Raw genomic sequence first — 12946 nt, forward strand, 5'->3', positions numbered from 1 at the left:
CCACTAAAATTTGACGCCTCCATCTTGTTTCCATCTGGTAAAGCAAGAAGTTGCTCTCAGCGTCTTCAGAGGTTTTTGTGTCATTTCCTTCAGTGGTTGTTGGTGCAGCGCCCCCACAGGCCAGGAGGGGAACAGGTTGGGTTGACTCAGAACCACAGCAGCTGGAGGTTTGAGCAGATGATGGAGTTCTGGTCCCAATATATTTAACCAAAATATTGAAATATAATAGATTCAATCTGCTACAAAGACCTTTAAACATGTTCAGATAAAGTCAGGAGGTAAACATGACCCAGAACCTGATGTTCAAATGCACCCAGATCTGTGTAAAGAAAGAAACAAATAGTTTTCTGTTTTGTTTTCTCTTTGACTTTGTTTGGAAATCTGAACCTCGACTCACAGAGAGACACTTTTCCACAGGACAAACAGCAGCGCTCAACTGTAAACGAGAGAACAATAACAGATCCCAAACACACACAGAAAGAGGGAGTCAATAACGGGAGACCTGCCTGACGCCTGAGACGTGGGCTCACACCAGCGCTTGCTCCACATTTTACTCACATTGATCTTTTATTCTGCTGCTCCACAAACAAACAACAATAGAGTCATTCAGTGGAACCAGAAAGTGAAGCAGAGCAGGTGAATCCATTCAGGATGGAGGAGATTTCTCTCTCCACAGGCAGCAGATAAACAACCGCAGGAAAACATCCAATTAATGACTTTAATTACACCGAGTCGGTTCCGTCTGTTTCCTGTCCGACCCGCAGAACTTTTTACACTTAGCATGAAAGTATATGCAGCTTTTTTACTTCATCAAATCTGAAACAAACAGGCTTGAAGTGAAGATTGTTACTGACTCTGCAGATCACACACATGCTGGACGTGAACTGTTTCGACTTTTACCTCCAGGGTAAAAGCTTAAAGTATTTTAGAGTTACCAAACGTTATACCTAGTTCAGCCCATCACAACCGTAACGAGTCGGAGCGTCGAATCTCAGAGTTCAGGAGCCTTCAGTAAAATAGCTGGAGGAGAAACTGAGAGCAAAGCAAGGAAACGAGAGAACAAAGACAGAAACTCGACCATGAGGACAGAAAGTCACCGACATGTCAGGGGAAACCAGCTGACGATTAGCAAGCAACACGGATCCATCAGAACCGACTGGGCGGCGCCAAACCTTCCTCCTTCCATCGACGACGAAACCAGGAGCCTGTGCAACTTCTATCTCAGCAACTTCTATCTCAGCAACTTCTATCTCAGCAACTTCTATCTCACCAACTTCTATCACAGCAACTTCTATCTCAGCAACTTCTATCTCAACAACTTCTATCACAGCAACTTCTATCAGCAACTTCTATCTCAGCAACTTCTATCACAGCAACTTCTATCACAGCAACTTCTATCTCAGCAACTTCTATCACAGCAACTTCTATCTCACCAACTTCTATCTCAGCAACTTCTATCACAGCAACTTCTATCTCAGCAACTTCTATCACAGCAACTTCTATCAGCAACTTCTATCACAGCAACTTCTATCTCACCAACTTCTATCTCAGCAACTTCTATCACAGCAACTTCTATTTCAGCAACTTCTATCTCAGCAACTTCTATCACAGCAACTTCTATCTCAGCAACTTCTATCTCAGCAACTTCTATCACAGCAACTTCTATCACAGCAACTTCTCTCAGCAACTTCTATCACAGCAACTTCTATCTCAGCAACTTCTATCTCAGCAACTTCTATCACAGCAACTTCTATCACAGCAACTTCTATCTCAGCAACTTCTATCTCAGCAACTTCTATCACAGCAACTTCTATCACAGCAACTTCTATCTCAGCAACTTCTATCACAGCAACTTCTATCTCACCAACTTCTATCTCAGCAACTTCTATCACAGCAACTTCTATCACAGCAACTTCTATCTCAGCAACTTCTATCACAGCAACTTCTATCTCAGCAACTTCTATCACAGCAACTTCTATCAGCAACTTCTATCACAGCAACTTCTATCTCACCAACTTCTATCTCAGCAACTTCTATCACAGCAACTTCTATCTCAGCAACTTCTATCACAGCAACTTCTATCTCAGCAACTTCTATCTCACCAACTTCTATCTCACCAACTTCTATCTCAGCAACTTCTATCTCAGCAACTTCTATCACAGCAACTTCTATCTCAGCAACTTCTATCTCAGCAACTTCTATCACAGCAACTTCTATCACAGCAACTTCTATCTCAGCAACTTCTATCTCAGCAACTTCTATCACAGCAACTTCTATCACAGCAACTTCTATCTCAGCAACTTCTATCACAGCAACTTCTATCTCAGCAACTTCTATCACAGCAACTTCTATCTCAGCAACTTCTATCACAGCAACTTCTATCTCAGCAACTTCTATCACAGCAACTTCTATCACAGCAACTTCTATCTTAGCAACTTCTATCACAGCAACTTCTATCACAGCAACTTCTATCTCAGCAACTTCTATCACAGCAACTTCTATCTCAGCAACTTCTATCTCACCAACTTCTATCTCAGCAACTTCTATCACAGCAACTTCTATCACAGCAACTTCTATCACAGCAACTTCTATCTCAGCAACTTCTATCACAGCAACTTCTATCACAGCAACTTCTATCTCAGCAACTTCTATCACAGCAACTTCTATCACAGCAACTTCTATCACAGCAACTTCTATCTCAGCAACTTCTATCACAGCAACTTCTATCTCACCAACTTCTATCTCAGCAACTTCTATCACAGCAACTTCTATCACAGCAACTTCTATCTCAGCAACTTCTATCACAGCAACTTCTATCTCAGCAACTTCTATCACAGCAACTTCTATCTCACCAACTTCTATCTCAACAACTTCTATCACAGCAACTTCTATCACAGCAACTTCTATCTCAGCAACTTCTATCACAGCAACTTCTATCTCAGCAACTTCTATCTCAGCAACTTCTATCACAGCAACTTCTATCTTAGCAACTTCTATCACAGCAACTTCTATCACAGCAACTTCTATCACAGCAACTTCTATCACAGCAACTTCTATCTCAGCAACTTCTATCTCACCAACTTCTATCTCAGCAACTTCTATCACAGCAACTTCTATCACAGCAACTTCTATCTCAGCAACTTCTATCACAGCAACTTCTATCTCAGCAACTTCTATCACAGCAACTTCTATCTCAGCAACTTCTATCACAGCAACTTCTATCTCAGCAACTTCTATCTCAGCAACTTCTATCACAGCAACTTCTATCTCAGCAACTTCTATCTCACCAACTTCTATCTCACCAACTTCTATCTCAGCAACTTCTATCACAGCAACTTCTATCACAGCAACTTCTATCTCAGCAACTTCTATCACAGCAACTTCTATCTCAGCAACTTCTATCTCAGCAACTTCTATCACAGCAACTTCTATCTCAGCAACTTCTATCACAGCAACTTCTATCTCAGCAACTTCTATCACAGCAACTTCTATCTCAGCAACTTCTATCTCACCAACTTCTATCACAGCAACTTCTGTCACAGCAACTTCTATCTCAGCAACTTCTATCACAGCAACTTCTATCAGCAACTTCTATCTCAGCAACTTCTATCACAGCAACTTCTATCTCAGCAACTTCTATCTCAGCAACTTCTATCACAGCAACTTCTATCTCAGCAACTTCTATCACAGCAACTTCTATCTCAGCAACTTCTATCACAGCAACTTCTATCTCAGCAACTTCTATCACAGCAACTTCTATCTCAGCAACTTCTATCTCAGCAACTTCTATCACAGCAACTTCTATCTCAGCAACTTCTATCTCACCAACTTCTATCTCACCAACTTCTATCTCAGCAACTTCTATCACAGCAACTTCTATCACAGCAACTTCTATCTCAGCAACTTCTATCACAGCAACTTCTATCTCAGCAACTTCTATCTCAGCAACTTCTATCACAGCAACTTCTATCTCAGCAACTTCTATCACAGCAACTTCTATCTCAGCAACTTCTATCACAGCAACTTCTATCTCACCAACTTCTATCTCAACAACTTCTATCACAGCAACTTCTATCACAGCAACTTCTATCTCAGCAACTTCTATCACAGCAACTTCTATCTCAGCAACTTCTATCTCAGCAACTTCTATCACAGCAACTTCTATCTTAGCAACTTCTATCACAGCAACTTCTATCACAGCAACTTCTATCTCAGCAACTTCTATCACAGCAACTTCTATCTCAGCAACTTCTATCTCACCAACTTCTATCTCAGCAACTTCGATCACAGCAACTTCTATCACAGCAACTTCTATCTCAGCAACTTCTATCACAGCAACTTCTATCTCAGCAACTTCTATCACAGCAACTTCTATCTCAGCAACTTCTATCACAGCAACTTCTATCTCAGCAACTTCTATCTCAGCAACTTCTATCACAGCAACTTCTATCTCAGCAACTTCTATCACAGCAACTTCTATCTCAGCAACTTCTATCACAGCAACTTCTATCTCACCAACTTCTATCTCAGCAACTTCTATCACAGCAACTTCTATCACAGCAACTTCTATCACAGCAACTTCTATCTCAGCAACTTCTATCACAGCAACTTCTATCTCAGCAACTTCTATCTCACCAACTTCTATCACAGCAACTTCTATCACAGCAACTTCTATCTCACCAACTTCTATCACAGCAACTTCTATCTCAGCAACTTCTATCAGCAACTTCTATCACAGCAACTTCTATCTCAGCAACTTCTATCACAGCAACTTCTATCTCAGCAACTTCTATCACAGCAACTTCTATCTCACCAACTTCTATCTCAGCAACTTCTATCACAGCAACTTCTATCACAGCAACTTCTATCACAGCAACTTCTATCTCAGCAACTTCTATCACAGCAACTTCTATCTCAGCAACTTCTATCTCACAAACTTCTATCACAGCAACTTCTATCACAGCAACTTCTATCTCACCAACTTCTATCTCAGCAACTTCTATCACAGCAACTTCTATCTCAGCAACTTCTATCAGCAACTTCTATCACAGCAACTTCTATCTCAGCAACTTCTATCACAGCAACTTCTATCTCAGCAACTTCTATCACAGCAACTTCTATCTCACCAACTTCTATCTCAGCAACTTCTATCACAGCAACTTCTATCACAGCAACTTCTATCACAGCAACTTCTATCTCAGCAACTTCTATCACAGCAACTTCTATCACAGCAACTTCTATCTCACCAACTTCTATCTCAGCAACTTCTATCACAGCAACTTCTATCTCAGCAACTTCTATCTTAGCAACTTCTATCACAGCAACTTCTATCACAGCAACTTCTATCTCAGCAACTTCTATCACAGCAACTTCTATCTCAGCAACTTCTATCTCACCAACTTCTATCACAGCAACTTCTATCACAGCAACTTCTATCTCACCAACTTCTATCTCAGCAACTTCTATCACAGCAACTTCTATCTCAGCAACTTCTATCAGCAACTTCTATCACAGCAACTTCTATCTCAGCAACTTCTATCACAGCAACTTCTATCTCACCAACTTCTATCTCAGCAACTTCTATCACAGCAACTTCTATCACAGCAACTTCTATCACAGCAACTTCTATCACAGCAACTTCTATCTCAGCAACTTCTATCACAGCAACTTCTATCACAGCAACTTCTATCTCACCAACTTCTATCTCAGCAACTTCTATCACAGCAACTTCTATCTCAGCAACTTCTATCTCAGCAACTTCTATCTCACCAACTTCTATCTCAGCAACTTCTATCACAGCAACTTCTATCTCAGCAACTTCTATCACAGCAACTTCTATCTCACCAACTTCTATCACAGCAACTTCTATCACAGCAACTTCTATCTCAGCAACTTCTATCACAGCAACTTCTATCTCACCAACTTCTATCTCAGCAACTTCTATCACAGCAACTTCTATCACAGCAACTTCTATCACAGCAACTTCTATCTCAGCAACTTCTATCTCACCGACTTCTATCACAGCAACTTCTGTCACAGCAACTTCTATCACAGCAACTTCTATCTCACCAACTTCTATCTCAGCAACTTCTATCTCAGCAACTTCTATCACAGCAACTTCTATCTCAGCAACTTCTATCACAGCAACTTCTATCTCAGCAACTTCTATCTCAGCAACTTCTATCACAGCAACTTCTATCTCAGCAACTTCTATCTCAGCAACTTCTATCACAGCAACTTCTATCTCAGCAACTTCTATCTCAGCAACTTCTGTCACAGCAACTTCTATCTCAGCAACTTCTATCTCAGCAGTCTCTATGATGTGTTGTGCTCTTGGCAATCTGCAGTCGTTGCCTGTATTGTTGCCAAAGGAAACTCTGGTTTGTGTTTCTGTTCTTCCGCCTGCCGTTTCAGGGTCAGACGATGGTCCAGGTATCAGATCAGCATCTGGGCGACAGGCATGAGTTTCTGTGTATTCGTGATCAGAGTTAGCGAATGGAGCCACTGCTGCTGCTGCAGCAGTGGATGCAGCAGCAGTGGATGCAGCTTTTTGGTGTAATTGAATTATTTATGGCGTTCTGAACGCCAAACCTTTTCTAAATGTTTTTCATCTTTGCGTTTCTTTCCCTGTTCGTGTTGAAGCTCTATACTGACCTGCTCCAGCAGAAAGGTCAGTTAAAGTAACATTAATTGATCTTTGCAAGCTTGTGAGATCATTTCCAATAATTTAGTGGTTGAGAATCAAAGTATGAAAGAAATGGATATAAATCTGAAATGCTGCTCAAGCCCAGAAGCTTACGTCTGCCTCGGTCGCCATCTTCTGCTCTTTGCTTTCGGCGAAAGACCGCAAGCCGTCTAAAGAGCGACAATAACTTTGCAATTACAGGAAATACATTTGTCAGTATCTTCCTCTACTTTTATTGCCAACTCCAACACTTTATTGTTTCTTCTAAATTGGTAAAATGGCTCATTTTTTTCAACACGTTGAAAACAATATTTGTTTGGAAAGAAGCAGATCAGATGAACATTCAAATGTAAATCTTTATCCTGAGCTGATGTCGGCAAACATCTGCGTCTTCCTAATTGCTTCGACGCACCTCTGGAGCCGGTTTAATCCGCCTCACGTCGCCAGCTGCAGAAACAGAAACGGGGAGTTTATGCACGGTTCAGCGATGCTGTTTGCTCCCACCTACCCAGAGGAGTCAAAACCTGATTAACAGCGGATTATAATTAGCACAATTATTCCTAGCAAACAGAAACACACTGGAGGGACAGAGGTTGAAAGAAAACAAGGATTGTACCACAGAGGCCGTCTGTTTATGTTGGTAAACAGAAAATAAGATTTTTCTAAGCATCCAGAGACTTTTGGCCTGTAGTTTTACCTGCTGCATGTTAGTGACAAGTCAAAGCAAAAATCAGGTCCGATTTTGAATCTGAATCTGTTTTACACAATAGATTCATAAAATACAAATCACTTATTTACAAACCAACTCATTCAATCGAAAAGCTGAAAACACCAAATGGAAATAAAAATGGTCAGATTTTAGTGATTGTAGATTCCTCTCTTGTTATTGGCTAAAAACTGTCAGCCATTTCTCCTGCTAACGCTAGGTTAGCGTGTTTGTTTTGTTTGCATTTACCCAGAATGCCCTGCGCTGTAATCCACTTCCTGCTTTGTCTCCGGTCCGCTTGCTGTTCATATGGAACCGAATCCAGAGTTTATGGTTTGGTTCATGACATTCAGCCTCATAAATATCAGAGTTTTCTTGTTAAACTCACCGACATCGTAAAGAGAAGATTTCTCAGCTTTTCTCTCGCTTTCTTGTTGACACTGACAATTGCATCAGAGTTGTCAGATTTGGGATCAGCCTCAGCGCTTAAAGAGCCGATCAATCACCCAATCTTTACAGTTGTGGGTCGTAAGGAGAGGAGGTTCGTTGTTATTTGAGTCACGTCTGGGTGAGAGCCGAGACGTGCAGACAGAGCTGAATGAACGGCTGAAGCTCTGGCAACACGCTCAGATTCCTACGCTTCCCTTCTTTACACCTCACTCACCCAGCAGAGGCTGCAAGCCGGAAAAAACAGCAACACAACTTAAATAAATGATGCTCTGACGTGAGCAGGGATGGAAGCAGAAAAAACCCAAAGAATTTAACTTTCACCGCCCACCTCTCTGCGCTAACCGGCGCTAAATCCAACATGCTATTAAGTTATGTGGAAAAATGTCGGCCTGTGAAGCCTTCAGTGATTTTCTATGGACAAAACACCAAACAAGTTCTTCATTGATCGGCTTGGAACAAATTCAGGTGCAGAAACATGTTGCTGGAAACATGTTTCTGCAAGGATCAGAGGATCATACAGTTTGCAGTTAAAGTTTAGTTAACATATCAGAAAGTAAAAGACACATTTTCTGTACTAATTGGTCCTTCTTCTCTTTTCCTGGGCAGGTGAAGCAACACAACTCCATGAGTTTGATTTGGGTGAGTAAAACCTCCTGCATGCCTGACCGGTTTGAGAATGAAGCTGTTTTTGCACATGGACTCCGTTTGGGACCAAAGTTTCACCATCAGCTCCACCTGCAGCTGCTGTGGCTCTGAGTCAATCCAACCTGTTCCTCTCCTGGCCTGTGGGGGCGCTGCACTAAGATCTGCCCTGTCAGCTAATTCACACATTTACTAAAAGAAATACTTCCTGGACGGGTTTATTATTTCTTTCTTTCTCTGTTATACAAACAGTATATGATTTAAAGAGAATAACAAGAAATGAAGATAAAAATGGGTTAATTCCATATTGCTCCTGCAAACTGCAGTCCTTGAAGAGTCCACCAGAGGGCTCCATTGAGTCCAATGGACAATTTCAGCTGAATTATAATTATGACAATAATTTCTGTCCATTTGCGTAGAGAGTCCAGTTTGGTTGGAGAAGAGTGAATGCTAAGCTAACTCTGGTTAGCTTGGGTTCGGTTGAAGTGAACTCTGGTTCGGTTTGGAGGCATACAGACACCGCTTCATAAGAAAGTCAGGAAGTGGACTTCAGTGCAGGGCATTCTGGGTAAATTCTCTTTCATCTTTAAAAGATGAAAGAGAAATCTGACATCTCCATCTTGTTTCATCTGGTAAAACAGGAAGTTGTTCTCAGTGTCTTCAGCAGTTTTAGTGTCATTTCCTGCAGTGGTTGTTGGTGCAGCGCCGCCACAGACCAAGAGGGGAACAGGTTGGTTTGATTCAGAGCCACAGCAGCTGGAGGTGGAACAGATGGTGAAACTTTGGTCCCAATAGAACCGAGTCTACCAGACTGTAAGGTGTGAATGCATGGTCAGTCATCCGTTCACACACAAACGCAGGCTGCTGGTGAGAAGCAGTGAGGATCAGAGTGTTTATGCATGAACAACTGAGTCACAGAGAGGCTGCTTTGTTTCTGCAGCCAGCTCTTGTCTGGGTTCATCCCTCCGCTCTGAATACTAAACACCGCGCTTCTGCCGCTATCCGCTGGCCTGGAAACGGAGAGCCGCTACAAGCTGTGTGTGTGTGTGTGTGTGTGTGTGTGTGTGTGTGTGTGGGTGGGTGGGTGGGTGGGTGGGTGGGTGGGTGGGTGGGTGTGTGTGTGTGTGTGTGTGTGTGTGTGTGTGTGTGTGTGTGTGTGTGTGTGTGTGTGTGTAGCTCTCAGGTTAACCAACTGTTCCTCCAGCTGTATCTGCTTCCAAAGATGAATCGATCCCAGTTTTTTCATCTCATTACGAGTCAGCCTGATATTAAAAATATTTATTTTCCTAATTTCCTAAATGGAACAATCTTTTATGTTTTTTTTAATCTACCCCAAACCTTCACCAAGTTACAGCAAAGTGTAGAACGATAATGTTCTGTAATTATTGAGGTTTTCCAGTATTTCCAGTGCAGAGGAACTTCTGTTACAGTAACTTCCCATTTCTGTCCGGTTCTTTGATTTATCAGGCAGAAACATAAAACATGAGAAGCTGTAATTCAGAATGAGAAGGTCAGAGATTCTCATGCAGGATTCAATGTGACTCCTGAGGAAAGTTTGACTTTATTGGAGAGGAAGAACTCAGACATAAACCAAAGATTTCCTGAGGAAAGTTTGCGATCCTAAATTTTCATTATTTAGACAAAGAACAGAAGAAAAATTCAACATTTATGTAATCTGTTACAGATTTCAGCAGCAATTCAGTTTAAAATATGGTTTCAAAGCAACTCTGAAGGAGTTTTAACCTGTCCTGGAAAGACGCTGCTGCAGTAACTGAACTAAAGTTAAACACAGGATTGAGTTTCTCTGGATATTGCGGGGACATTTGTCCTCTACACTGCAAAAACACAAAATCCTACCAGGTACTTTAGTCCAGTATCAAGTGTAAATATCTCAGTTTACTGGAAATAAGACAGAACTAACTCATAAGTAACTTTTCAGAAAGAAAGCTTAATTTAAGAGAATAATGCCTTAATATGCAACATAAAAATGTCTTGTTAAATAATATTTTCATCAATATTCAGGAATGATTCACTTGAAACAAGCTCATATTCCTGGCTGAAAAGTTACTTATAATTTAGGTTTGTCTTATTTCCAGTAAACTAAGATATTTGCACTAGAAAATGCACTAAAAAACTTGATAAGTATTTTAGTGTTTTGTGGTTTTGCAGTGTAATCCTGAAAATGTTCTCCAGGTGATGGAAGGCTGTGTTTGTAACTGTATTTATGTGTCTCTGAATGTTCAGGTTCAGCCTGATCTGCAGACTTTAGCTTTAACAACTGAAGCTGTTCGTTGACTCTAGTCTAGATCTATAATCATATATCTGTAGTTATAGATCTATATTAATCATAGATCTGTGGTTATAGATCTATGGTCATAGATCTATAACTCTAGATTGTTCCTCTTTAGGTCCAAAGATATAAACTTCAGTTTCTGTTCAGCTGGAGAAAGTTTCGGCGCATCCACATATTTATCTGTCCTCAGCATTTGTTCAGTGATTTGGTGGGTTCAAAGGTCACCTGGTGACGTCATAATGTAGAGCTGTGTGTCATCTAGTTTTATAACTTGAGCCATATGCATGTTGACTGAGAGGAGTTCCAGGACGGAGCCTTGGGGAACCCCACATCCCAGTTCTCCCAGTTCTTTTGTAAGATCTGAACCGGTTCAGAACTGGACCGCCTCCAGCTGCAGAGACCTTCCTGTTTCCATTTCACTGGTTCCTCTGAATGAACCTAAGAAGACCCCAACCGATGACCCGCCTCTCTCCAGAACCAGAACGTCTCTGCTCTCCCGAGGTTATCACAGCAAAATCCCATTTTCCTTCTGATGAGCAGAACAAAACAGATTGATGCACATCACACTCTGCGCATACTGCGATGAAATGACTGAGACAAAATCAATGTGTTTCATTAGGAGGAGCTGGCGGCCATTATGTGTGTTAAATGACAGAGGATCAAACCCCCGGTGTGAGATTCTGCCTCTGGTTTCTGGTTTCATTTGAACAACATGAAAACATGTCAGGAACATGTTTTGAACATACCTGAGGAAGCATAATAGATCATCTTTAGGCTTCGTTGTGTCTCAGGTTCACAGACTGACTTCCTGCTTCATGCTAGCTGTCAGTTCTGCGTCCGTAGAAGGTTTTGTTTATATGATGGGCTTCTGCCTGGATGCAGAGGTGAAGGATGACTGGCGGGCGGTTTGGGTGGTAAATGGCTTTCTGAGAGCCGACCAAAGGGGAGCTGAAGACCAGTGAGGCTGTTTGAAATGACTGCTGATGACTTCAAGCATCTCTCTCTGGATGTGTTGGTTTAAGAGACGTGTTTTTCTGAATCCCTCCTCCCTCCCACTCACACACTTGTACCCACGATCCTCTCCTGCTGGATTACGTGTGTGGCTTTCCTCTCGCTCAACACGTCCTAATAAGGTCAGGGAACAAAGCAGAATGAAGAGCATGTTGGATTTTATCACCACTTTGTCCCAACAACCTCCAGTGAAAACACATAATCGCATACTCCTGTGGTTCTTTAAATACAGAGTCAGACGAACAACGCTGGATTTAATGACATCAGCGTTCAGCAATTCAGATCCTGAATGCAAGAAAAAACAACTTCACTTTATTTTGACTTGACATGTCGGCTCTAAACAGCTTGAACTCCCAAAAATGGCACACGAACCAGATTGTTAGCGACAGCATGCTAAAATGATTCATGTCATGAAAATAAATTTGCTTAATGGAAACAGCAATCTTGAAAATACTCATGTTTTTTTGTTTGAATGAGACATTTTATTGAAATATTTTTATTTTGCAAAGCTGCAAAGGAAACAATTTTTTTTTTCATCACACGAGTCACATGATCGTCAGCAGGGTGTTACTACTGGCAGAAACGACAAAGAAAACAGGAAGTTCAGGAAGGTGATGATTTGTGTTTGTTTTTTGGTTCAAACATGTTTTTCATTCAGTGGTTAGAATCTAAAAGCTTTACTCAAGCAATAGTAGAGATACTTCATAATAAAATTACACAAAAGTAAACACTAAATATTTTCAAAAGGTTACTCAAGTACATGTAACTGAGTAAATGTAACTAGTTTCTTCCCATCTCTGTGAAAAACAAATAATAACATTTTTCCAAATCAATAAAAGGTTGTCCCACCTATTCGTCTTTCATTATTTTATACTCACCTGTCGCCTGATTTTGTTATTATTTGTTACCTATGTGAATTATTAGCATGTTTGTCTTTAAAACACCAAAATAACTTAATATTTTGTTTTGTCTGATGATGTCACTTTTCAATATTAAATAACTGATCATTTCATCAGTTACTCAGCACTTGAGTAAACTTTTCACCAAACATTTTTTTACTCTAACTTGAGTAATTTGTTGCTTCTCTTTACTTTCTGGGTACTGGACCCGGTACTGGTGCTGCTGCTGTGGAGGGTTTGTAACAATAACTGTTTGGAGA

The 12946-nt window shown here is 41.0% G+C and overlaps 1 protein-coding gene across 1 annotated transcript in view; it reads left to right on the top strand.

Moving 5' to 3' along the window:
- slc8a2b (solute carrier family 8 member 2b) overlaps positions 1–12946 on the top strand; it is a 76900-nt gene that overhangs the window by 27203 nt on the left and 36751 nt on the right. The window contains exon 2 of the mRNA XM_055028316.1: positions 8448–8480. The gene's annotated coding sequence lies outside the window, so the exon portion shown is untranslated. The remainder of the gene's footprint in view (positions 1–8447; positions 8481–12946) is intronic.

This window comes from Poeciliopsis prolifica, unplaced genomic scaffold, assembly GCF_027474105.1.
Source record: "Poeciliopsis prolifica strain line A6 unplaced genomic scaffold, Auburn_PproV2 SCAFFOLD004, whole genome shotgun sequence".
NCBI lineage: Eukaryota > Metazoa > Chordata > Actinopteri > Cyprinodontiformes > Poeciliidae > Poeciliopsis > Poeciliopsis prolifica.